Source organism: Oncorhynchus kisutch, linkage group LG16 (assembly GCF_002021735.2).
Source record: "Oncorhynchus kisutch isolate 150728-3 linkage group LG16, Okis_V2, whole genome shotgun sequence".
In the NCBI taxonomy this organism is placed as follows: domain Eukaryota; kingdom Metazoa; phylum Chordata; class Actinopteri; order Salmoniformes; family Salmonidae; genus Oncorhynchus; species Oncorhynchus kisutch.
Genome location: NC_034189.2, coordinates 11,882,014 through 11,894,455, shown reverse-complemented (window position 1 = coordinate 11,894,455; position 12,442 = coordinate 11,882,014). Strand labels below are relative to the sequence as shown.

Sequence of the window (12,442 nt, the reverse complement as noted above, 5' to 3'; positions counted from 1 at the left end):
GAGAGAGAGAAGGGAGGGGAGAGAGAGAGAGAGAGAGAGAGAGAGAGAGAGAGAGAGAGAGAGAGAGAGGAGAAGCGAAGATGAGTGATTAAAGGAGTAGATGGAGATGGAAGAGGAGTGGAGGGAGAGAGAGGAAAAGAGATGAGTTGCATATGATAAGGTCACCATAAAAAAAGAATGTCAGAAAAAGAAAAAGAAATACGCAAATCGATAGTCTCAATACTAAACGAGCTCAGCCCCCTCCTGTACTCCCTGTTCACCCACGACTACGTGGCCATGCACGCCTCCAACTCAATCATCAAGTTTGCAGACGACACAACAGTAGTGGTCTTGATTACCAACAATGACGAGACAGCCTACAGGGAGGAGGTGAGGGCACTCAGAGTGTGGTGTCAGGAAAACAACCTCCCATTCAACGTCAACAAAACAAAGGAGATGATTGTGGACTTCAGGAAACAGCAGAGGGAGCACGCCCCTATCCACATCGAAGGGACAGCATTGGAGAAGGTGGAAAGTTTTAACTTCCTCGGCATACACATCCCAGACAAACTGAAATGGTCCACCCAACAGTGCCTCTTCAACCTCAGGAGGCTGAAGAAATGTGTCACCCAAAACCCTGACAAACCTTTACAGATGCACAATCGAGAGCATCCTGTCGGGCTATTACAGCCTGGTATGACAACTGCTCCGCCCTCAACCGTAAGGCTCTCCAGAGGGTGGTGAGGTCTACACAATGCATCACCGGGGGCAAACTACCTGCCCTCCATGACACCTACAGCACCCGATGTCACAGGAAGGCCAAAAAAATCATCAGGACAAGAAGCACCAGTATAGGTGAGGGACTGAAAAACAGCTTTAATCTCAAGGCCATCAGACTGCTGAACAGCCATCAGTAACTCAGAGAGGCTGCTGCCTACATGGAGACCCAATCACTGGCCACTTGCCTACATGGAGACCCAATCACTGGCCACTTGCCTACATGGAGACCCAATCACTGGCCACTTGCCTACATGGAGACCCAATCACTGGCCACTTGCCTACATGGAGACCCAATCACTGGCCACTTGCCTACATGGAGACCCAATCACTGGCCACTTGCCTACATGGAGACCCAATCACTGGCCACTTTAATACATTTATCACTTTTCACTGTATACAATGTCACTCTAAATAATGCCACTGTTATAATGTTTACATATCTTACATTACTCATATCACATGTATCTACTGTATTTTATACCATCTATTGCACCTTGCCTATGCCGCTCGGCCATCGCTCATCCATATACTTATATGTACATATTCTCATTCACCCCTTTAGATTTGTGTGTAATAGGTTGTTGTTGGGGAGTTGTTAGATTACTTGATATTACTGCACTGTCGGGAACTAGAAGCACAAGCATTTCGCTACACTCGCAATAACATCTGCTCACCATGTGTATGTGACAAATAAAATGTGATTTGATTTGATTTCATCCCAAATATTATTTTTATCCACAACCCACATGGAATATACGACTATGTAATGAACAGAAAACCATAGAAGGTTTATTTTGACGGTTGTCATCATTGCTGACTGTCACCCATCTGTACTATTATTCAACCATCAAATCCCCGTGGAATAGGATATACTGTAGATATAGTGTACATCCAAAATGGCACCCTATTCCTCAGTAGGGGGTAAGTTTCGTTTTTTCGTAGGGTGCGTTCCTAAATTCACTCTGGCCATCTACTCCTCTTTCGGGGGGTACTCTTGTCTGAGCGTGCAAGAGCGAACTCTTAACGCCTGTTGAATATGGTCGGTGTCAGAAGGAGCGAACTCTCAACACCTGTTGAATATGGTCGGTGTCAGAAGGAGCGAACTCTCAACACCTGTTGAATATGGTCGGTGTCAGAAGGAGCGAACTCTCAACACCTGTTGAATATGGTCGGTGTCAGAAGGAGCGAACTCTCAACACCTGTTGAATATGGTCGGTGTCAGAAGGAGCGAACTCTTAACACCTGTTGAATATGGTCGGTGTCAGAAGGAGCGAACTCTTAACACCTGTTGAATATGGTCGGTGTCAGAAGGAGCGAACTCTTAACACCTGTTGAATATGGTCGGTGTCAGAAGGAGCGAACTCTCAACACCTGTTGAATATGGTCGGTGTCAGTAAAAGTCGGCAAAGAAAGTGTAATTAAATGGTTGCCAGCGGTTACAGTCACCAAGGCTCTGGATAACATGAAAACAGCCCATCCAGCTCTGCCATGGCGAGAAAAAGGGTCAGAGGGAGATTCTCTCTCATTTATGTCTGGAAGTAGCTAGCAAGCTAGCCAACGTTAGCCAGTTAGCTTGGGTGCTTGACTGCTGTTGTCAGGTCAGAGCACTCGGATCAACACTACTCCTCAGCCAGTGTCTAGTGTGCGCTCTGAACGCTCTGAACGCTCTGAACGCTCTGAACGCTCTGAATTTCTGTAAGGAAAATGTGAAAACTCTCTGAATGTACTGACGGCCCAGAGCGCACTCTGAGCACACTCAGGGACTCCAGATCGAACTTACAAACACACCATTTGTTGAAACACACACACACATCTATTACAGAAGAACAGACATCCATCTATTCTCTCTCTCTTGTGTTGGTTTAGACAGAGGACAAACTTCCATTTGAACGCTGAAGGCTATGTCTGGGGGATAAATGTCAGGTCATTCTCAGTGTGGAGAAGAGAATAAGAGAGGTCACAACCGGAAGACTCTCCCCCTTCAAGGCCCTCTCCCCCTGGGTTCACACTGGACCCACAAGGCTTCGGGAATATTTAAAGTACGTTCCAAATGGCTTCCTATTCCCTATATAGTGTACACTACTTTTGACCCGGTCCCATAAGGCTCTAGTCAAACGTAGTGCACTATATAGGGAATAGGGTGCCATTTGGGAAGTGGACTCCGCACGTCTTAGAACAGACGCATAAAAGCATGATGTTTTAATGTGCTATGATATTGTTGTGGGAATACAGTCGCAGTGTTCAGACCCCTTTACTTTTTCCACATCTTGTTATGTTACAGCCTTGTTATGTTACAACAAAATATTTCCTCAGACATCTACACACATTACCCCACAATGACAATGTAAAAACAGGTTTTTAGATTTAAAAAATAATGTATAACAAATAAAATAAAATTTAAATATCTTATTTACATAAGTATTCAGAACCTTTGCTATGAGATTGTCAGAGCAAAAACCAAGCCATAAGGTCGAAGGAGTTGTCCGTAGAGCTCCGAGACAGGATCGTGTCGAGGCACAGATCTGGGGAAGGGCACCAAAACATTTCAGCAGCATTGAAGGTCCCCAAGAATACAGTGGCCTCCAACATTCTTAAATGGAAGAAGTTTGGAACCACCAAGACTCTACTGAGAGCTGGCCGCCCGGCCAAACTGAGCAATCGGGGAAGAAGGGCCTTGGTCAGGGAGGTGACCAAGAATCCAATAGAGTTCTTCTGTGGAGATGGGAGAAACTTACAGAAGGACAACCAACTCTGCAGCACTCCACCAATCAGGCCTTTATGGTAGAGTGGCCAGACGGAAGCCACTCCTCAGTAAAAGGCACAAGACAGCCCACTTGGAGTTTGGCAAAGGGCACCTAAAGACTCTCAGACCATGAGAAACAAGATTCTCTGGTCTGATGAAACCAAGATTGAACTCTTTGGCATGAATGCCAAGGAGGAAACCATCTGGAGGAAACCTGGCACCATCCCTACGGTGAAGCATGGTGGTGGCAGCAAGGGGATGTTTTTCAGAGGCAGGGAGTGGGAGACTAGTCAGGATTGAGGCAAAGATGAATGGAGCAAAGTACAGAGATCCTTGATAAAAACCTGCTCCAGAGCACTCAGGATCTCAGACTGGGGAGAAGGTTCACCTTCCAACAGGACAACAACCCTAAGCCCAGAGCCAAGACAACGCAGGATTGGCTTCGGGACAAGTCTCTGAATGACCTTGAGTTGCCCACCTAGAGCCCGGACTTGAACCCGATCAAACATCTCTGGAGAGACCTGGAATTATCTCCCCATCCAATGCTCCCCATCCAACCTGACAGAGCTTGAGAGGATTAGCAGAGAAAATGGGAGAATCTCTCCAAATACAGGTGTGCCAAGCTTGTAGCGTCATACAAAAGAAGACTCGGGGCTGTAATCACTGCCAAAGGTGCTTCAACAAAGTACTCAGAGTAAAGGGTCTGAATACTTATGTAAATGTGATATTTCAGTTTGAATTTTTTCATAAATTAGCCGAAATTCAGAGAAAAAAAATGTTTTCTTTGTCATTATTGGGTATTGTGTGTAGATTGACTGAAAAAATTATTTAATTATTTTTAGAATTAGGCTGTAACCTAAAAAAAAGTCAAGGGGTCTGAATACTTTCCGAAGGCACTGTATGCCGGCCTGGTACCCGATCTGGTTGTTCTCTTGCCAGCTCTATTGATTTCAATATCAAGCCAAACATCACAGTTCCATAAGGAGTTGGGAAGAGAGCCAAAACAAACTGGTACCCAGGACGATGCTATTATAGGATCAGAATCAACTGGTCAAGATCATCAGAGTAACTATTGCTGTTCTAGAATCAGAATCAACTGGTCTAGATAATGAGAGTAACTAATGCTGTTCTAGAATCAGAATCAACTGGTCTAGATCATCAGAGTAACTAACGCTGTTCTAGAATCAGAATCAACTGGTCTAGATCGTCAGAGTAACTAACGCTGTTCTAGAATCAGAATCAACTGCACTAGATCATCTGAGTAACTAATGCTGTTCTAGAATCAGAATCAACTGGTCTAGATCATCAGAGTAACTAACGCTGTTCTAGAATCAGAATCAACTGGTCTAGATCGTCAGAGTAACTAACGCTGTTCTAGAATCAGAATCAACTGGTCTAGATCGTCAGAGTAACTAATGCTGTTCTAGAATCAGAATCAACTGGTCTAGATCATCTGAGTAACTGATGCTGTTCTAGAATCAGAATCAACTGGTCAAGATCATCAGAGTAACTAATGCTGTTCTAGAATCAGAATCAACTGGTCTAGATCATTAGAGTAACTAATGCTGTTCTAGAATCAGAATCAACTGGTCTAGATCATCAGAGTAACTATTGCTGTTCTAGAATCAGAATCAACTGGTCTTGATCATCAGAGTAACTAATGCTGTTCTAGAATCAGAATCAACTGGTCTAGATAATGAGAGTAACTAATGCTGTTCTAGAATCAGAATCAACTGGTCTAGATCATCAGAGTAACTATTGCTGTTCTAGAATCAGAATCAACTGGTCTAGATAATGAGAGTAACTAATGCTGTTCTAGAATCAGAATCAACTGGTCTAGATCACCAGAGTAACTAATGCTGTTCTAGAATCAGAATCAACTGGTCTAGATCATCAGAGTAACTAACGCTGTTCTAGAATCAGAATCAACTGGTCTAAATCATCAGAGTAACTAACGCTGTTCTAGAATCAGAATCAACTGGTCTAGATCGTCAGAGTAACTAACGCTGTTCTAGAATCAGAATCAACTGGTCTAGATCGTCAGAGTAACTAATGCTGTTCTAGAATCAGAATCAACTGGTCTTGATCATCAGAGTAACTAATGCTGTTCTAGAATCAGAATCAACTGGTCTAGATCATCAGAGTAACTAATGCTGTTCGTCAGAGTAACTATTGCTGTTCTAGAATCAGAATCAACTGGTCTAGATAATGAGAGTAACTAATGCTGTTCTAGAATCAGAATCAACTGGTCTAGATCATCTGAGTAACTGATGCTGTTCTAGAATCAGAATCAACTGGTCTTGACCATCAGAGTAACTAATGCTGTTCTAGAATCAGAATCAACTGGTCTAGATCGTCAGAGTAACTAATGCTGTTCTAGAATCAGAGTCAACTGGTCTTGATCATCAGAGTAACTAATGCTGTTCTAGAATCAGAATCAACTGGTCTAGATCATTAGAGTAACTAATGCTGTTCTAGAATCAGAATCAACTGGTCTAGATCATTAGAGTAACTAATGCTGTTCTAGAATCAGAATCAACTGGTCTAGATCATTTGAGTAACTAATGCTGTTATAGAATCAGAATCAACTGGTCTAGATCGTCAGAGTAACTAATGCTGTTCTAGAATCAGAGTCAACTGGTCTTGATCATCAGAGTAACTAATGCTGTTCTAGAATCAGAATCAACTGGTCTAGATCATTAGAGTAACTAATGCTGTTCTAGAATCAGAATCAACTGGTCGAGATCATCAGAGTAACTGATGCTATTCTAGAATCAGAATCAACTGGTCTAGATCATTTGAGTAACTAATGCTGTTATAGAATCAGAATCAACTGGTCTAGATAATGACAGTAACTAATTATGTTCTAGAATCAGAATCAACTGGTCTAGAACATTAGAGTAACTAATGCTGAACCAACAACCCCCTGTTATAATACTACAGCTAGTACTGAACCCCCTGGTACATTACTACAGCTAGTACTGAACCCCCTGGTATATCACTACAGCTAGTACTGAACCCCCTGGTTTATCACTACAGCTAGTACTGAACCCCCTGGTATATCACTACAGCTAGTACTGTACCCCCTGGTATATCACTACAGCTAGTACTGAACCCCCTGGTATATCACTACAGCTAGTACTGAACCCCCTGGTTTATCACTACAGCTAGTACTGAACCCCCTGGTATATCACTACAGCTAGTACTGAACCCCCTGGTATATTACTACAGCTAGTACTGAACCCCCTGGTTTATCACTACAGCTAGTACTGAACCCCCTGGTATATTACTACAGCTAGTACTGAACCCCCTGGTATATTACTACAGCTAGTACTGAACCCCCTGGTATATTACTACAGCTAGTACTGAACCCCCTGGTATATCACTACAGCTAGTACTGTACCCCCTGGTATATCACTACAGCTAGTACTGAACCCCCTGGTATATCACTACAGCTAGTACTGAACCCCCTGGTTTATCACTACAGCTAGTACTGAACCCCCTGGTATATCACTACAGCTAGTACTGAACCCCTGGTATATTACTACAGCTAGTACTGAACCCCCTGGTATATTACTACAGCTAGTACTGAACCCCCTGGTTTATCACTACAGCTAGTACTGAACCCCCTGGTATATTACTACAGCTAGTACTAAACCCCCTGGTATATTACTACAGCTAGTACTGAACCCCCTGGTATATTACTACAGCTAGTACTGAACCCCCTGGTATATTACTACAGCTAGTACTGAACCCCCTGGTATATTACTACAGCTAAGGTAGCTTTGCTACAAGAACCTGGCCTTTCCACTGGCATTACATTGGGCTGTTTATGCTGAGTGGACATATGGACTGTGTATGCGTGTGATTGGGCGGGGGCGGGGGCGGGGGGGGGGGGGGGGGGGGGATTCTGGATCCATTGTTAGAAGGTTGTATACTTTCTCATGATGATATGGTTCTGTTCTATTGCAAGTATAAACCATTATTAGTTTTAGGTGACCCGATGAATCCTCGTATGCTTGACTGACGGGATATGAATCATTTAATTTCCATCGTTACCAGGCTGTTCCATTTATTTTTTTCTCCATTTAGTTTATTTTCCTTGTTTGTCATGTCAGCACCGAAACAGCTTTCCACTGGAGTCATCACCACTCTACCTGCCTGACCGGGCCAGGAGTCAAAGGTCAGAGGTCGTCACACATGTCATGTGACGGGAGTGCGGTATGTTGAGCCATTTTTTACATTCAGCATCCCTCCATCAAGGGAAACACAGTATTCCCTCTGACAGATATCTACATATACTGCAGGAGGTTCTGCATCCCTGGAGGAAAATCAGATTTGATTTAAATATAAACGTTTTGAAAACATAGCTTGTCCAAAAAAAGGGGTCTCTTGGGCACAACTTACTCACGGTATGTGAGCATAGGGACAGGGGAAGTTTGGCTGCCTTGGGGTAAGTGGGTGATGGTGTCCTGTGACAGTGGGTGAAGAAGTCTTGTGACAGTGGGTGAAGGTGTCCTGTGACAGTGGGTAAAGGTGTCCTGTGACAGTGGGTGAAGGAGTCTTGTGACAGTGGGTGAAGGTGTCTTGTGACAGTGGGTGAAGGTGTCCTGTGACAGTGGGTAAAGGTGTCCTGTGACAGTGGGTGAAGGAGTCTTGTGACAGTGGGTGAAGGTGTCTTGTGACAGTGGGTGAAGGTGTCCTGTGACAGTGGGTGAAGGAGTCTTGTGACAGTGGGTGAAGGTGTCTTGTGACAGTGGGTGAAGGTGTCCTGTGACAGTGGGTGAAGGAGTCTTGTGACAGTGGGTGAAGGTGTCTTGTGACAGTGGGTGATGGTGTCCTGTGACAGTGGGTGAAGAAGTCTTGTGACAGTGGGTGAAGGTGTCCTGTGACAGTGGGTAAAGGTGTCCTGTGACAGTGGGTGAAGGAGTCTTGTGACAGTGGGTGAAGGTGTCTTGTGACAGTGGGTGAAGGTGTCCTGTGACAGTGGGTAAAGGTGTCCTGTGACAGTGGGTGAAGGAGTCTTGTGACAGTGGGTGAAGGTGTCTTGTGACAGTGGGTGAAGGTGTCCTGTGACAGTGGGTGAAGGAGTCTTGTGACAGTGGGTGAAGGTGTCTTGTGACAGTGGGTGAAGGTGTCCTGTGACAGTGGGTGAAGGAGTCTTGTGACAGTGGGTGAAGGTGTCTTGTGACAGTGGGTGATGGTGTCCTGTGACAGTGGGTGAAGAAGTCTTGTGACAGTGGGTGAAGGTGTCCTGTGACAGTGGGTAAAGGTGTCCTGTGACAGTGGGTGAAGGAGTCTTGTGACAGTGGGTGAAGGTGTCTTGTGACAGTGGGTGAAGGTGTCCTGTGACAGTGGGTAAAGGTGTCCTGTGACAGTGGGTGAAGGAGTCTTGTGACAGTGGGTGAAGGTGTCTTGTGACAGTGGGTGAAGGTGTCCTGTGACAGTGGGTGAAGGAGTCTTGTGACAGTGGGTGAAGGTGTCTTGTGACAGTGGGTGAAGGTGTCCTGTGACAGTGGGTGAAGGAGTCTTGTGACAGTGGGTGAAGGTGTCTTGTGACAGTGGGTGAAGGTGTCCTGTGACAGTGGGTGAAGGAGTCTTGTGACAGTGGGTGAAGGAGTCTTGTGACAGTGGGTGAAGGTGTCCTGTGACAGTGGGTGAAGGAGTCTGGTGACAGTGGGTGAAGGTGTCTTGTGACAGTGGGTGAAGGTGTCCTGTGACAGTGGGTGAAGGTGTCCTGTGACAGTGGGTGAAGGAGTCTGGTGACAGTGGGTGAAGGTGTCTTGTGACAGTGGGTGAAGGTGTCTTGTGACAGTGGGTGAAGGTGTCCTGTGACAGTGGGTGATGGTGTCCTGTGACAGTGGGTGATGGTGTCCTGTGACAGTGGGTGAAGGTGTCCTGTGACCGTGGGTGAAGGTGTCTTGTGACAGTGGGTGAAGGTGTCCTGTGACAGTGGGTGAAGGTGTCCTGTGACCGTGGGTGATGGTGTCCTGTGACAGTGGGTGATGGTGTCCTGTGACAGTGGGTGAAGGTGTCTTGTGACAGTGGGTGAAGGAGTCTTGTCACAGTGGGTGAAGGAGTCTGGTGACAGTGGGTGAAGGTGTCCTGTGACAGTGGGTGAAGGTGTCTTGTGACAGTGTGGGAAGGAGTCTTGTCACCGTGGGTGAAGGAGTCTGGTGACAGTGGGTGAAGGTGTCCTGTGACAGTGGGTGAAGGTGTCCTGTGACAGTGGGTGAAGGTGTCTTGTGACAGTGGGTGAAGGTGTCCTGTGACAGTGGGTGATGGCATCCTGTGACAGTGGGTGAAGGTGTCCTGTGACAGTGGGTGAAGGTGTCCTGTGACAGTGGGTGAAGGTGTCTTGTGACAGTGGGTGAAGATGTCTTGTGACAGTGGGTGAAGGTGTCCTGTGACAGTGGGTGAAGGTGTCCTGTGACAGTGGGTGATGGTGTCCTGTGACAGTGGGTGAAGGTGTCTTGTGACAGTGGGTGAAGGAGTCTTGTCACAGTGGGTGAAGGAGTCTGGTGACAGTGGGTGAAGGTGTCCTGTGACAGTGGGTGAAGGTGTCCTGTGACAGTGGGTGAAGGTGTCTTGTGACAGTGGGTGAAGGTGTCCTGTGACAGTGGGTGAAGGTGTCCTGTGACAGTGGGTGAAGTTGTCCTGTGACAGTGGGTGAAGGTGTCCTGTCACAGTGCATGAAGGTGTCCTGTGACAGTGGGTGAATGAGTCTTGTGACAGTGGGGTGGAGTCTTGTCACAGTGGGTGAAGATGCTAATAGGTCAAAGTTTAATTTATGGAATGGGGGTGTGGTATATTGTATACCTTAAATGTAGGCCTACATTCTGATATACAGTTGAAGTCGGAAGTTTACATACAAATAGGTTAAAACTCGTTTTTCAACCAATCCACAAGTATCTTGTTAAAAAAACGATTGTTTTGGCACATTTTTTCCAACAATTGTTGACAGATTATTTCACTTATATATTAATTCACTGTATCACAATTCCAGTGGGTCAGAAGTTCACTTTTTTACCTTTATTTAACTAGGCAAGTCTGTTAAGAACAAATTCTGACTCCATGTCATCAGATGAGACCTTGTGTGTCTCTGCTACTCTCTCATAGCCTCTCTTTACACAGTTCAGACTCCATGTCATCAGATGAGACCTTGTGTGTCTCTGCTACTCTCTCATAGCCTCTCTTTACACAGTTCAGACTCCATGTTATCAGATGAGAACTTGTGTGTCTCTGCTACTCTCTCATAGCCTCTCTTTATACAGCTGAGACTCCATGTCATCAGATAAGACCTTGTGTGTCTCCTCCACACTGTCATAACCTCTCTTTATACAGCTCAGACTCCATGTCATCAGATAAGACCTTGTGTGTCTCCTCCACACTGTCATAACCTCTCTTTATACAGCTCAGACTCCATGTCATCAGATAAGACCTTGTGTGTCTCCTCCACACTGTCATAACCTCTCTTTCACACTGTACACATACATTGTATTTTTTGTCAATGTGCCTCTTCGGTGTCATTCAGTCTATTTTTTAAAATCTCTTTCTGCAGCTCAAATGGATTTCTTCCCTTCTCTCACTTCCTTGGCAACAGGAACAACAGCAACAGCAACAGTAACTTCCTTAAGAACAGGACCCTGAACAACAACCCCCAAGCCATAAGACTGCTAAATAGTTAGTTAAATAGTTAACCGAATAGCAACCCGGACTATCTGCATTGACCCTTTTAGCACTAATGTTTTTGACTCATCACATACTGTACTCTGCTGCTACTGTTTAAGATCCTCACTTTATTCCTAATTACATGTACATACAGTATCTACCTCAAATACCCAGTACCCCTGGGACCCCGTGTACTGGGTACTGGAACCCCGTGTATATAGCCCAGTTATTGTTATTTATTATGAATTGTATTACTGCATGTTTTATTCTTCTATTTGGGGCGGCAGGGTAGCCTAGTGGTTAGAGTGTTGGGCTAGTAACCAAAAGGTTGCAAGTTCAAATCTCTGAGCTGACAAGGTACAAATCTGTCATTCTGCCCCTGAACAACGAGGTTAACCCACTGTTCCTAGGCCGTCATTGAAAATAAGATTTTGTTCTTACCTGAATTGCCTAGTTAAATAAAGGTAAGAAATTATTTCTCTATTTTCTTTCTCTCTGCACCTGTTGTTTACGAAGCATGTGACAAATACCATTTGATTTGATTGAATTTGATATGGCAGCTCTCTCAGGAACCTCAAGGGGGGCTAGACCTTGTTTTCTCTGTGTATACATGGGACATGCTGGAGGAAAGACATAGTCAGCTGTCCAACTGAATGTATCCAACTGAATGTGTCCAACTGAATGTGTCCAACTGAATGTGTCCAACTGAATGTGTCCAACTGAATGTGTCCAACTGAATGTGTCCAACTGAATGTATCCAACTGAATGTGTCCAACTGAATGTATCCAACTGAATGTGTCCAACTGAATGTGTCCAACTGAATGTGTCCAACTGAATGTGTCCAACTGAATGTATCCAACTGAATGTGTCCAACTGAATGTGTCCAACTGAATGTGTCCAACTGAATGTGTCCAACTGAATGTATCCAACTGAATGTGTCCAACTGAATGTATCCAACTGAATGTGTCCAACTGAATGTGTCCAACTGAATGTGTCCAACTGAATGTGTCCAACTGAATGTGTCCAACTGAATGTGTCCAACTGAATGTGTCCAACTGAATGTGTCCAACTGAATGTATCCAACTGAATGTGTCCAACTGAATGTATCCAACTGAATGTGTCCAACTGAATGTGTCCAACTGAATGTGTCCAACTGAATGTGTCCAACTGAATGTGTCCTCCACATTTAACCCAAACCTCTCTGAAGTCTGCTCTGTCACGACAGAAATGCCTCGAGTTAATATGCAAAACTGCAATGTAGTATTATGT

The 12,442-nt window shown here is 44.9% G+C and overlaps 1 protein-coding gene across 3 annotated transcripts in view; it reads right to left on the bottom strand.

Moving 5' to 3' along the window:
- Window positions 1–12,442, bottom strand: part of LOC109906818 (rho GTPase-activating protein 6) — a 135,580-nt gene that overhangs the window by 51,999 nt on the left and 71,139 nt on the right. The gene's annotated exons all lie outside the window — the stretch shown is intronic.